The following is a 14,013-nucleotide window of genomic DNA, read 5'->3' as shown; positions in this document are numbered from 1 at the left end:
AATAAAATTAGTTAATAATTTATTTGTTTAATACGTATATTAAAAATGACGAAGGACTAATTTATTTTACGAAAATAATTTTTGAGAATTTCTTAAAAATGTGCTGAAAAATAGGATATCTAAAAAAAATTTCTTAAAACTAATTTAAATATTTATTTTCAGTTATTCTACACAAAAATAAGGAATGGGTGATAATATTTTTAATTATTTTTCAAATTATTCATATTTTTATTATTTTATTTTTTATCTTCAAAAAATTATTTATTAAATGATAATTTTAGAATAATATTTAATAAAAATAATAATTTTTTTAAAATAAAAATTATTTTTTATTTAAAAAGACAAAATTTTTTAAAAACTCTTGGTAAAACTATCAATGGAACTCTTGATCGCAATTATGAAATTTTCTTAATTTTATTTATTGTTATTTATATATTAGCAATGGTAACACCCCATATTTTTAAATTTTAATTATTATTAATTTATTTTAAGTTATGATTTATTTATTAAATTAAATTCATTATTTTTAGGTATTATTTTTTAAAAGTAATTAAATTAATTTTATAATTATTTAAATTCAGATTCTTATATATACTTTTGTTATGATGAAATATTTTACATAATTAAAATTATAATTTTAATAATTTATAAGTAATGAAATTTATATATATATTAATTTGAGTAAATTACATTTTTAATTTAAAAATAGAGTTTAGTTAATGATATTATTATCGAGCTCGATATCCGCTGATATGAGTAAATATCGGTACTTTTTGGTAGACTTAGCTTTGCTAAGACTTCATCGTATATTTTTTATTATTATGTTATTGGTGTCATTTATATTAACAACTCATATATATTATTACTTGTGTTTTAATATATCCACACTTCATAATTATTTGTTTAAGATATTTATAACTTGAATTGCTAACTCACCAGCCCAAAAACGCACACCCAACACCCGTGTGTCGCCAAACTATATTAATCATCATGGACACCATTAGTCATCATCATTTGCATCTCATTCAAAACCACTAATGAAAAAAAAAAAGAGAGAATGTCGTGAGTGAGAAGAACGTGATTTTATGGCACTGCAAACTTTGGCGTTTGATTTTTTGAGCTCCATAACTCTAATAAAAAATTTAATCTGATTAAAGTGTTTGTATCTTCCTCCTCTTCACGTTGACATCACTTTTGTTTGGGAGAAGTCGCCGGAGGAAACCGCTGAACCTTCCACAGCCGCAATCGTGAGGAGCGTCGCCGTCAAGCTACCGCGAGAAGAGTCAAACGAGATAGAGAGGGGACGCGATGGAGAAGAGAGGAAGGTGTGGTGGTTCCCTTTACTGCCGTTGCTGTTTGAGGTTGACCGGAGGAGTGGACGTGACGTGGCCTTGCTGCGTGTGACAACAAGCGGCTGCGTTGCCACCGAAGCTCTCTGCCGCTGTTCCTAGATAAGAGAAATAAGGTTTTTAGACACGTTTGGTTTTATAGGTTCAACTATTCGAGGTAGGGATGACTTCTTTAACTCAATTTACTATCAAGAATTGTTACAAGTCGATATTAATGCGAAAAATGTATTTTTAAGATTTTCGTAAGCCTTAAGAATTGAATTGAATTGCTTTGGATGAATGAAATTATTTGCTTTATTGAATTACTGATTTGTTTGAGTTGGTGTGCAGTCGTTGATAAGAAATTGATTTGGAAAGTTGATTTGGTTGAATATTATGAAAAGTGATTTTCTTGGTTTTGTTGATTTATTTGAAATAATTTTGAGAATTGGAAATGATTTGAGATATGAAAATGATTTGATTTCAGAAGCGGTTCAATTTTAAAATTGGTTTGATTTTGAAATGATTTAATACTGGAATTGGCTGAGAAGACATTGATAGATGGTTTGGTTGGGACCCTTGAAGGGTGGTAGAAGTCTGAGTTTTAGAGATGTTAAAATTTCTATAAAAATTGGAGATTTGATTTAAAGTGTTATTTAAAAAGGTTTGGATTTAAGAATTATATAGTTTGATTTCGAATTATTAAGAAAAGAAATGAAGTATGTTTTGGAGCTTTATTTATTAAGAAAAGTATTATGTTTTGAATTTGATTTACTTAAGGAAAGAATTATGTTTTGAGTCTTTTGACAAATTTTGGTAAAGTAATTATGAATTGAGTTTGATTATGATTTTCAATATTATTAAAATATGAGTATAGTTGATGTTGTGAGGACGGTGATTTTGTCCCGCTTACAAATTTGGCGATTTGAGGATGAGGGATTCCCTCTCTTGTCGTGGTATGGATGTGGGGAAGGTGGAAAGACACTCTCCTTCATATTGGTTTCCCCCACATCTTTCTCTAGTTATAAGGTGGAAACGCACACTCTTTCGATGTGGAAAGGCACTTTCCTTTGTAATTCCTCTAGGAGAAGGTGGGAAGGCACTCTCCTCCATTTGTGTTCCTCTTAGGGATGTGCAACCTAGAGACAATATCTGAGTTAACTACCGGATGTGTCGGGTTCTGGCAATTTAACCGACATGTGAGCTCACGGCCAGTAGGACAGGCATGCAACATACTGCATTTGTTTGCTCTGGATGTGCTTAAGTGTTTTGTTTGCCTATCTGATGATTTTTGTCTTATTGTTATTTGTCGTACTTTTTGTAATTGATCTCTGATTGTGTTTGCCTTCATTGTTTGCGCCTGTGATTGATTCTATTTTGGGATTAAGTTTTGATGGTGATTTGTTTTGGATTTGGGCCGGAGGCTGAGTTGATTTAATTTGGGCCGGAAGCCGAGTTGATTTAATTTGGGCCAGAGGCCATGATTGGTTGGATCGGTGGTAAGTTTTGGATAAAATAGTTTCTTAGTAGGCAGTAGAATATATGGAATGTTATTTTGCGTGAAATTTTTTTAAGAATAATATGAGTTTTAAATTTGGATAATGAACTGACGATAACTGCGATTGAAAATAGTTTTACTTAAAATATCTTCTTATAACAATTCTTAAACCCTCTATTGAGGACCAGCAGGGACGATGTTCTCACCCCCTACAGACTTCTCTTTTCAGGACGGATGACGAAGCTTGCGGAGTTTTTGCTAGATTCTTAGATATGCTATTTCTATTTGTATACATATGATATAGATTTTTCTCTCTTTTATTATTTATATTCTTGTAAGAGGGATAGGAGTTGTGACTATAATAATATGTATGTATATAATATTTATAAGTTACTTGAGTAAGAAGTTTTGTATATATGTATATTCTTATTCGTTTTCATGAAAAAGTATTTTCGTTTTTTTTAAAGAAAATAGCGATACGGTTTCGAGTTAGAGGCTCCTATTTTATTATTAAGTATATGAAGTCGTCGTAATACTTCTCGCTATCAGAGTAGCGCAACCGAAAGTGTGACATTCTGATAGTAAGAGTGTTACAGCAATCGCGCTTTTTATAACATTTTACTAATATCACAAGTAATTTAGTTATAGTTACTAACCCATATAAATTTAATAATAGACGTGAATACAACTTTGTCCGGCCTAACAATCTAGACTAGACCTGCTCAATTCGGGTTAGACCTGACCTAGTTTCGGTAAAAACGAGTGGAACCCGAAATCAGAATATGATATGCACCTTTAATCAGACTAGGATTGTGTCTCGGGTCACCCCGCCTAATTCGGTAAAATCCTAACTCTTAATCTTTTATCTCCCTCACCCTTTTTTTTCCGGCACCTTTCAACCTCCCTCTTCAATTTTGCTTTCTTTGTTCTTATCCTTTCTTTACATCATATACTCTTTTTTCTTCACTATCAACCACTAACAACTGCCCCTACCCCCAGTCACCACCGCGGCCTATCACTACCATAGCCTCTCATTCGCTGCCTTTGTTCATCTTCGGCTCACTGTGCGTCTGTTCCGCTTTGTCTTGCCATCTACTTCTGCTTCAATTTGCCTTGTCATGCCATTTTTCTACACCACCTAAGTACTGCCTCGCCGCTATCTATTCTGCATAGCCTTACTGAGCCTCTACCTTGCTTCATGTTGCAGCTGCCCGTGCTGTGTCGCTGTTCTTCAAGCATGTGTTGTTCAAGATCTATTCCTAATGCGCGTATTGTTCCAGATGACCAGATCTGTTCTTGGAGATCATCCCCCCCCCCCTTTATTAGATTTATTGTGGTAATATATTGTTTGATTTTTGTGCCTAATGTTATGTCATTTAGATGTGTTTTTTGAAATTCAATATATGTTATATGTGTTTTTTAGATATATATATATATATATATATATATATATATATATGTAAGTATGTTGATTTTAGTTTCTGTAAAAAAAAACATCATAATTTTAGTGATGATAGTTTTTTTTCATTTTTTTTAGTTTAGACCCGGTTTAAACTTAGTGCAGACTTGGTAAAAAGTGGCCCAAAATATAGAAATTTTGTTGGGTCTAGAGTCGGGTATAGGTTTCGAAAATATACCTAGTCATGATTTAAGGCTGGGTTTAAGCTGAGTCAAATCTGGCTTCGTCCGGTCCATGAACACTCCAATCCAACATGATGTAGGCATAGTTCCAAGGTACAATCACAAAAACAACACAACAACAAAAAATAACATCAATCCAACAACAAGAAAGACTAGCAAGAAGCTCCAGAATAGAAAACCACAATAAAACAGTAAGCTCAGCTCCACCTGCATGACAAAAGACAATAAAAAAATATAATCTTGATCTAGACAATTCATAATTCTTTTATCCACTTCTCTGTTTACAACTTTAGTACTGATCTCTTTATACATCCTTCACAAGACTCCAATAAAAATCACTAGGCATTAGTATCATCTCATCATTTGTGTCTTCCCTGGTCCCCACCCAACCATGATAGTAGCAACCATAACAACTAGGATTCATTCTAGATGTCCTCATAAATAAAGGTAAACTACCTAGATGGAAACTCCTCTTCATGTGCTAGTTCTCCTTTCTCAGCATCAACAATCTTCTTTCGACCTTTTGTTGGATCCATACTGCATTGAGTCTTTGCTACGTCTTACTTTATTTTCTCTATATCCATCTCTTCTTGCTTGAAAATTTGTTGTTACAATCACCCTATATGCTCAAAATTACCACAATGAATAATGACATCTACTCTTTTTTTTTCAAGCAAATTACATTCATCTACGTGTCAAAGCATCATACCACATCACCTAGTCATACCCAGCTTACACTGAGCCTTCAACATAGCACCTCATAACTCCCACACCCAATTGCATGAGAAGAACAAATGATGAACTGATTTTTCTTTCTCGTCGCTAAGGACAAACATCACCATGGTATGGGTATAATATTATATCTGGTTAACTTTTTCTAGTATTAAGTTTTTCTTGTAAAACAAACCAAGCCAGTAGTTCTACTTTTAGTGTTGTTAGATTCCTCCATAGTTTTCTTGCAATTTTACACCTTTGGTTATTCCCCTCTTCTTTATTATTGTACAACAACTACAAAATATATTGAATAGATTGCAGAATTATTATGCTTCCATCTTAGATTGTGCTTATTTTTCTCATGAATATGAACATATTCCAAAATGGAGAGCATGTCTTTATTTAAGTCTTCCTCCCAAACCCTTAGGGTGTGTGTGGTTGGAGGGACTACAAGTGTATTCCCAGGAATATTTTATTCCCATATTCAGTTCAAGGTTTAAAAAATTATTCTCAGGTATATTTTATTTTAGGGAATTAAATTACCATCATTTTTATTCGCATATCCCCTTGGATATATTTAATTCCAATGGGAATGAAATTTGTATAATAAAAGAAAAAGACTAAACTACCCTTATCTAAATAACAAAATCCAACCCTCTTTCAGATCTCTCCCTTCTCATTTCACCAAAAAACAAAACTCTAGCAGAGCTTTTTTTTCCAAATTCAAGGAAGCTCCACCAGCATCGGTGCCGCCTCGCCGTCAATTTAGGTTTACACGACCACCGCGCACCTCTTTCTAGAGGTAGGAGTCACTTCGATCCCTTTTTCACATTCGCGTTCGTGTTTCTCTATATCATTCACTCTCTGTTTTGTTCATTTTCAGTGACGAAGAACGAAGAAGAATAACGATGGCGATGGTGAACTGCCTTGCGAACTAAGAGCCAAACCAAACAGTGAAGGTGTGTTTTCATTTTCAATTCTCTGAATTATTTTTGGATGGAGATTGGATTTTCTGAACTTTAGGGTTTACCGATTTTTCGAGTTTCTACTTCTTGCTTCGTTAGGATTTGCTTTCTGATTTTGCATCTTTTTTGTTAAGGTTTGTTTATTCTGCATTTTGCTTCATTATGATTTTGTTAAAATATTCTAAACTACTATTTGCTTGCAGTTTAAATTCAATGGTCACAAAGATAATCAATGCCCATATCTTGTTCAACGATTGCATTTGTGTTGTTTGTGTGAATGGTTCTAATGAATTGGTTTTGGTTCTACTTATTTTTTATGGAATTCATTTTTATGCAGCTCTTGATTTTGAAGTTTTAAGGTGTTTGCATAATTTTGAATATTTTTCATTTTGCTTCATTATGATTTTGTATTTTTGTGTATTGTTTATTTATTTTTTGCTGATTAAATAGATATTAAGAGTATTTTGTATTTTTGTGTATTATTTACTAAATTGATTCTTGAAGCAAGAAAAAGTAGCAAAAATAATAAAAAAGCATGTTGCAATAAAAGAAAAAAATTATTATATGCATGCAAAAAAAAAAATAGTGGTGAAAAAAATAGAAAAATAAAAAGACGAAAAAGCCAATAGCTCTTTAAACGAAAAGGCAAGAGCAAAAAGTCAGTAACCTTTTAAACCAAAAGGAAAGGGTAAAAGAATCCAAGGCTTTGAGCATCAATGGTTAGGAGGGTCTACAAGCAATAAAATCATGGCCTAAGCGGCTCAACCAAGCTGTCCCTAACCATGTGCTTGTGGTGTGAACGTGTCAAGTGAAAAGCTTGAGACTGAGCAGTTAAAGTCATGATCCAAAGCCTCTATATGGGAATTCTAGCAAAGCTAAATCACAATCCGAAAGGGTTCACCCAGTTAAAGTGTCTGTGGCATTTATGTATCCGGTGATAATACTGGAAAACAAAGTGCTTAGGGTTGGTGTGCGAAATCATGATCATTCCATTCCTTGGTAACGGCGCTAAAAACTCAATACGCACGTTCATGATCTTATATCTGTTTCACAACTTCGTACAACTAACCAGCAAGTGTACTGGGTCGTCCAAGTAATAAACCTTATGTGAGTAAGGGTCGATCCCACGGAGATTGTCGGCTTGAAGCAAGCTATGGTCACCTTGTAAATCTCAGTCAGGCGGATTAAATTGTATTAAAAAATTATAGATGATGAAAATAAATAAAATATAAAATAGGATAGTGGTACTTATGTAATTCATTGGTGAGAATTTCAGATAAGCGTATAGAGATGCTTTCGTTCCTCTGATCTCTGCTTTCCTGCTGTCTTCATCCAATTAATCATACTCCTTTCCATGGCAAGCTTTATGTAGGACATCACCGTTATCAATGGATACATCCCATCCTCCTGTGAAAATGGTCCAATGCGCTGTCACTGCATGGCTAATCATCTGTCGGTTCTCGATCATACTGGAATAGGATTTACTATCCTTTTGCGTCTGTCACTACGCCCAGCATTCGCGAGTTTGAAGCTCGTCACAGCCATCCCTTCTCAGATCCTACTCGGAATACCACAGACAAGATTTAGACTTTTTGGATCCCAGGAATGGCCATCCATGGGTTCTAACTTATATCACAAAGACGCTAATAACTCGGACTCGGTCCCCTGTATTAGATATCCAAGAGATATCCATTCAATCGAAGGTAGAACGGAAGTGGTTGTCAGGCACGTGTTCATAGGAGAATGATGATGACTTTGTCACGATCATCACATTCATGTTGAAGTGCGAATGAATATCTTAGAAGTGGAATAAGTTGAATTGAATAGAAAAACAATAGTACTTTGCATTAATCCTTGAGGAACAGCAGAGCTCCACACCTTAATCTATGGTGTGTAAAAACTCTACCGTTGAAAAATACATAAGTGAAAGGTTCAGGCATGGCCGAATGGCCAGCCCCCATGATCTAAGAACTAAACGTCCCAAGATATCTAATACAATAGTAAAAAGTCCTATTTATACTAAACTAGTTACTAGGGTTTACAGAATTGAGTAAATGATGTAGAAATCCACTTCCGGAGCCCACTTGGTGTGTGCTTGGGCTGAGCTTGAAGTTTACACGTGGAGAGGTCTTTCTTAGAGTTGAACGCCAGTTTGTAACATATTTCTGGCGTTGAACTCCACTTTGCAACTTGTTTTTGGCGCTGAACGCCAGATTGCAACATGGAACTGGCGTTCAACGCCAGTTTACGTCATCAATCCTTACTCAAAGTATGGACTATTATATATTGCTGGAAAGCTCTGGATGTCTACTTTCCAACGCAATGAGAAGCGCGCCATTTGAAGTTTTGTAGCTCCAGAAAATCTACTTTGAGTGCAGAGAGGTCAGAATCCAACAGCATCTGTAGTCCTTCTTCAACCTCTGAATCTGATTTTTGCTCAGGTCCCTCAATTTCAGCCAGAAAATACTTGAAATCATAGAAAAATACACAAACTCATAGTAAAGTCCAGAAATGTGATTTTTAATTAAAAACTAATAAAAATATACTAAAAACTAACTAAATCATACTGAAAACATACTAAAAATAATGCCAAAAAGCGTATAAATTATCCGCTCATCACAACACCAAACTTAAATTGTTGCTTGTCCCCAAGCAACTGAAAATCAAATAGGATAAAAAGAAGAGAATATACGATAAATTCCAAAATATCAACGAAACATAGCTCCAATAAGATGAACGGGACTTGTAGCTTTTTGCCTCTTGAATAGTTTTGGCATCTCACTTTATCCATTGAAGTTCAGAATGATTGGCATCTATAGGAACTCAAAGTTCAGATAGTGTTATTGATTCTCCTAGTTCAGTATGTTGATTCTTGAACACAGCTACTTTATGAGTCTTGGCCGTGGCCCTAAGCACTTTGTTTTTCCAGTATTACCACCGGATACATAAATGCCACATACACATAATTGGGTGAACCTTTTCAGATTGTGACTCAGCTTTGCTAAAGTCTCCAATTAGAGGTGTCCAGAGTTCTTAAGCACACTCTTCTTTTTGCTTTGGACCTTGACTTTAACCGCTCAGTCTCAAGTTTTCACTTGACACCTTCACGCCACAAGCACATGGTTAGGGACAGCTTGGTTTAGCCACTTAGGCCAGGATTTTATTCCTTTAGGCCCTCCTATCTACTGATGCTCAAAGCCTTGGATCCTTTTTATTATCCTTGCCTTTTGGTTTTAAGAGCTACTGGCTTTTTGCTCTTGCCTTTTGGCTTTAAGAGCTTTTGACTTTTTCTGCTTGCTTGTTCTTTTTCTCTTTTTTTTTCGCAATTTTTTTTTCTGCAAGCTTTGTATTCACTGCTTTTTCTTGCTTCAAGAATCATTTTTATGATTTTTCAGATTATCAAATAACATGTCTCCTTGTCATCATTCTTTCAAGAGCCAACATATTTAACATTCTTAAACAACAACTTCAAAAGACATATGCACTGTTCAAGCATTCATTCAGAAAACAAAAAGTATTGTCACCACATCAAAATAACTAAACTAGTTTCAAGGATGAATTCGAAACCATGTACTTTTTGTTCTTTTGTTTTTAAAACATTTTTCATTCAAGAGAGGTGATGGATTCATATTCATGACTTTAAAGCATAGACACTTAGACAATAATGATCATGTAATAAGACACTAACATAGATAAGCACTTAACATAAAGAAAACAAAAAACAGAAAATTTGAGAACAAGGAATGAGTCCACCTTAGTGATGGTGGCGTTTCCTTCTTGAGGAACCAATGATGTCCTTGAGCTCTTCTATGTCTCTTCCTTGTCTTTGTTGCTCCTCCCTCATTGCTCTTTGATCTTCTCTAATTTCATGGAGGATGATGGAGTGATCTTGATGTTCCACCCTTAATTGTCCCATGCTGGAACTTAATTCTCCTAGGGAGGTGTTGATTTGCTCCCAAAAATTCTGTGGAGGAAAGTGCATCCCTTGAGGCATCTCAGGGATTTCTTGGTGATGAGCTTCTTCATGTGTCTCTTGAGATCCATGAATAGGCTCTCTTGTTTGCTCCATCCTTTTCTTAATGATGGGCTTGTCCTCTTCAATGAGGATATCTCCCTCTATGTCAATCCCAGCCGAATTGCATAGGTGACAAATGAGGTGAGGAAAGGCTAACCTTGCCATAGTGGAGGACTTGTCACCCACCTTGTAGAGTTCTTGAGGTATAATCTCATAAACCTCCACTTCCTCCCCAATCATGATGCTATGGATCATGATGGCCCGGTCTATTGTAACTTCAGACCGGTTGCTAGTGGAAATGATTGAGCGTTGAATAAACTCCAACCATCCTCTAGCTACAGGCTTAAGGTCCAGTCTTCTCAGTTGAACCGGTTTGCCTTTTGAGTCAATCTTCCATTGAGCTCCTTCCACACATATGTCCATAAGGACTTGGTCCAACCTTTGATCAAAGTTGACTCTTCTTGTGTAGGGGCGTGCGTTCTCTTCCATCATTGGCAAGTTGAACGCCAACCTCACATTTTTTGGACTAAAATCTAAGTATTTCCCCCGAACCATGGTGAGATAATTCTTTGGGTTCGGGTTCTTACTTCGATCATGGTTCCTAGTGATCCATGCATTAGCATAGAACTCTTGAACCATTAGAATTCCGACTTGTTGGATGGGGTTTGTTAGAACTTCCCAACCTCTTCTTTGGATCTCATGCCGGATCTCTGGATACTCATTTTTCTTGAGTTTTAAAGGGACCTCGGGCATCACCTTCTTGTTGGCCACAACATCATAGAAGTGGTCTTGATGGGCTTTGGAGATGAATCTTTCCATCTCCCATGACTCGGAGGTAGAAGCTTTTGTCTTTCCTTTCCCTTTTCGAGAGGATTCTCCGGTCTTAGGTGCCATCAATGGTAATGGAAAAACAAAAAGCTTATGCTTTTACCACACCAAACTTAGAATATTGCTCGCCCTCGAGCAAGAGAAGAAAGAAAAGAAGAAGAAGAAGAAGATATGGAAGAGAGGGAGAGAGGGTTGTGTTGTGTGAGAATGAAGAAGAATGGAGAGGTTTATATAGTGGAGGGAGAGGGGTTAAGGTTTGGCCATATGAGGTGGGTTTGGGTGGGAAAGTGATTTTGAATTTTGAAGGTAGGTGGGGTTTATGAGGTAGGTTTATGGGGAAGAGTGGATGGATGTGAGGTGGTGAATGGGTAATAGGGAAGAGAGAGATTGAGGTGATTGGTGAAGGGTTTTAGGGAAAGGTGTTTATTGGGAAGAGAGGATGAATGAGAAGAGGGGAGAGTATGAGTGGAGGTAGATGGGGATCCTGTGGGGTCCACAGATGCTGAGATGATCTTGTGGGGTCCACAGATCCTGAGGTGTCAAGAATTTACATCCCTGCACCATTGAGGCATGTAAAATGCCTTTGCATGCAATTCTGGCGTTGAACGCCAGTTCTATGCTTGTTTCTGGCGTTCAGCGCCAGCTCTTCTCAGGGTGCATTCCTGGCATTTGAATGCCAGGATGTTGCTTGTTTCTGGCGTTCAATGCCAAATCCATGCTTTGTTCTGGCGTTGAACGCCAGCCAGATGCTCCTTACTGGCGTTTAAACGCCAGTAAGTACTTCCTCCAGGGTGTGATTTTTCTTCTGCTGTTTTTGATTCTGTTTTTAATTTTTGTATTTATTTTGTGACTCCACATGATCATGAACCTAATAAAACATGAAAGAACAATAAAAATAAAATTAGATAAATAAAAATTGGGTTGCCTCCCAACAAGCGCTTCTTTAATGTCAATAGCTTGACAGTGGGCTCTCACGGAGCCACACAGGTGATCAGGTCAATTTTATAGACTCCCAACACCAAACTTAGAGTTTGGATGAGGCCTCCCAACACCAAACTTAGAGTTTGACTGTGGGGCTTTAGTTGACTCTGTACTGAGAGAAGCTTTCTATGCTTCCTCTCCATTGTTACAGAAGGAGATTCTTGAGTTTTAAACACAAGGTTGTCCTCATTTAGTTGAAGGATCAATTCTCCTCTGTCTACATCAATCACAGCTCTTGCTGTGGCTAGGAAAGGTCTTCCAAGGATGATGGATTCATCCTCATCCTTCCCAGTGTCTAGGATTATGAAATCAGTAGGGATGTAAAGGCCTTCAACCTTTACTAACACATCCTCTACTAGTCCATAAGCCATTTTCATAGATTTGTCTGCCATCTCTAATGAAATTCTGGCAGCTTGCACCTCAAAGATTCCCAGTTTCTCTATTACAGAGAGGGGCATGAGGTTTATCCCTGACCCAAGGTCACATAGAGCCTTTTCAAAGGTCATGGTGCCTATGGTACAAGGTATTAAGAACTTTCCAGGATCCTGTTTCTTCTGAGGCAATCTCAGTTGATCCAGATCACTCAGTTCATTGGTGAGCAAGGGAGGTTCATCTTCCCAAGTCTCATTACCAAATAATTTGGCATTTAGCTTCATGATTGCACCAAGGTACTTGGAAACTTGCTCTTCAGTAACATCCTCATTCTCTTCAGAAGAAGAATATTCATCAGAGCTCATGAAGGGCATAAGGAGATTCATTGGAATCTCTATGGTCTCTAGATGAGCCTCAGATTCCTTTGGCTCCTCAAAGGGAAACTCCTTGTTGATCACTGGACGTCCCAGGAGGTCTTCTTCACTGGGATTCACGTCCTCTTCCTCCCCTGTAGGTTTGGCCATGATGGTTATATCAATGGCCTTGCACTCTCTCTTTGGATTCTCTTCTGTATTGCTTGGGAGAGTACTAGGAGGAGTTTCAGTGATCTTCTTACTCAGCTGGCCCACTTGAGCCTCCAAATTTCTAATGGAGGACCTTGTTTCATTCATGAAACTCAGAGTGGCCTTAGATAGATCAGAGACTAAATTTGCTAAGCTAGATGGATTCTGCTCAGAATTCTCTGTCTGTTGCTGAGTGGATGATGAAAAAGGTTTACTATTGTTAAACCTGTTTCTTCCACTATTAGTAAAGCCTTGTTGAGGCTTTTGTTGATCCTTCCATGAGAAATTTGGGTGATTTCTCCATGAGGAGTTATAGGTGTTTCCATAAGGTTCACCCATATAATTTACCTCTGCTATTGCAGGGTTCTCAGGATCATAAGCTTCTTCTTCAGAAGATGCCTCTTGAGTACTGTTGAATGCAGCTTGCATTCCATTCAGACTCTGAGAAATCATATTGACTTGCTGAGTCAATAGTTTGTTCTGAGCCAATATGGCATTCAGAGCATCAATTTCAAGAACTCCCTTCCTTTGAGGCGTCCCATTACCTATAGGATTCCTCTCAGAAGTGTACATAAACTGGTTGTTAGCAACCATGTCAATGAGTCATTGAGCTTCTGAAGGCATTTTCTTTAGGTGGATGGATCCACCTGCAGAAGTATCCAACGACATCTTAGCTAATTCAGATAGACCATCATAGAATATATCCAGGATGGTCCATTCTGAAAGCATGTCAGAAGGACACTTTTTGGTCAGTTGCTTGTATCTCTCCCAAGCTTCATAGAGGGATTCACCTTCTTTCTGTCTGAAGGTTTGAACATCCACTCTAAGCTTACTAAGCTTTTGAGGAGGAAAGAACTTGGCTAAGAAAGCCGTGACCAGCTTATCCCAAGAGTTCAGGCTATCTTTGGGTTGAGAGTCCAACCACACTCTAGCTCTGTCTCTTACAGCAAACGGGAAAAGCATAAGCCTGTAGACCTCGGGGTCAACCCCATTGGTCTTAACAGTATCACAGATCTGCAAGAATTCAGTCAAGAACTGAAAAGGATCTTCAGATGGAAGTCCATGAAACTTGCAGTTCTGTTGCATCAGAGAGACTAATTGAGGTTTA

General features: G+C 36.9%; 1 non-coding gene across 1 annotated transcript; it reads left to right on the top strand.

Annotated features, from left to right (window-relative positions):
* Positions 1-13,628: 13,628 nt before the first annotated feature.
* On the top strand, positions 13,629-13,736 carry LOC148570549 (small nucleolar RNA R71). The gene has a single exon (XR_015908057.1). It is a non-coding gene; the product is annotated as a small nucleolar RNA R71 (small nucleolar RNA).
* Positions 13,737-14,013: the final 277 nt, after the last annotated feature.

Source organism: Arachis ipaensis, chromosome B3 (genome assembly GCF_059453495.1).
Source record: "Arachis ipaensis isolate K30076 ecotype BB chromosome B3, ASM5945349v1, whole genome shotgun sequence".
In the NCBI taxonomy this organism is placed as follows: Eukaryota; Viridiplantae; Streptophyta; class Magnoliopsida; order Fabales; family Fabaceae; genus Arachis; species Arachis ipaensis.
Note: the sequence above shows the minus strand (reverse complement) of the source record. Positions and strands in the feature narration are given on the sequence as shown.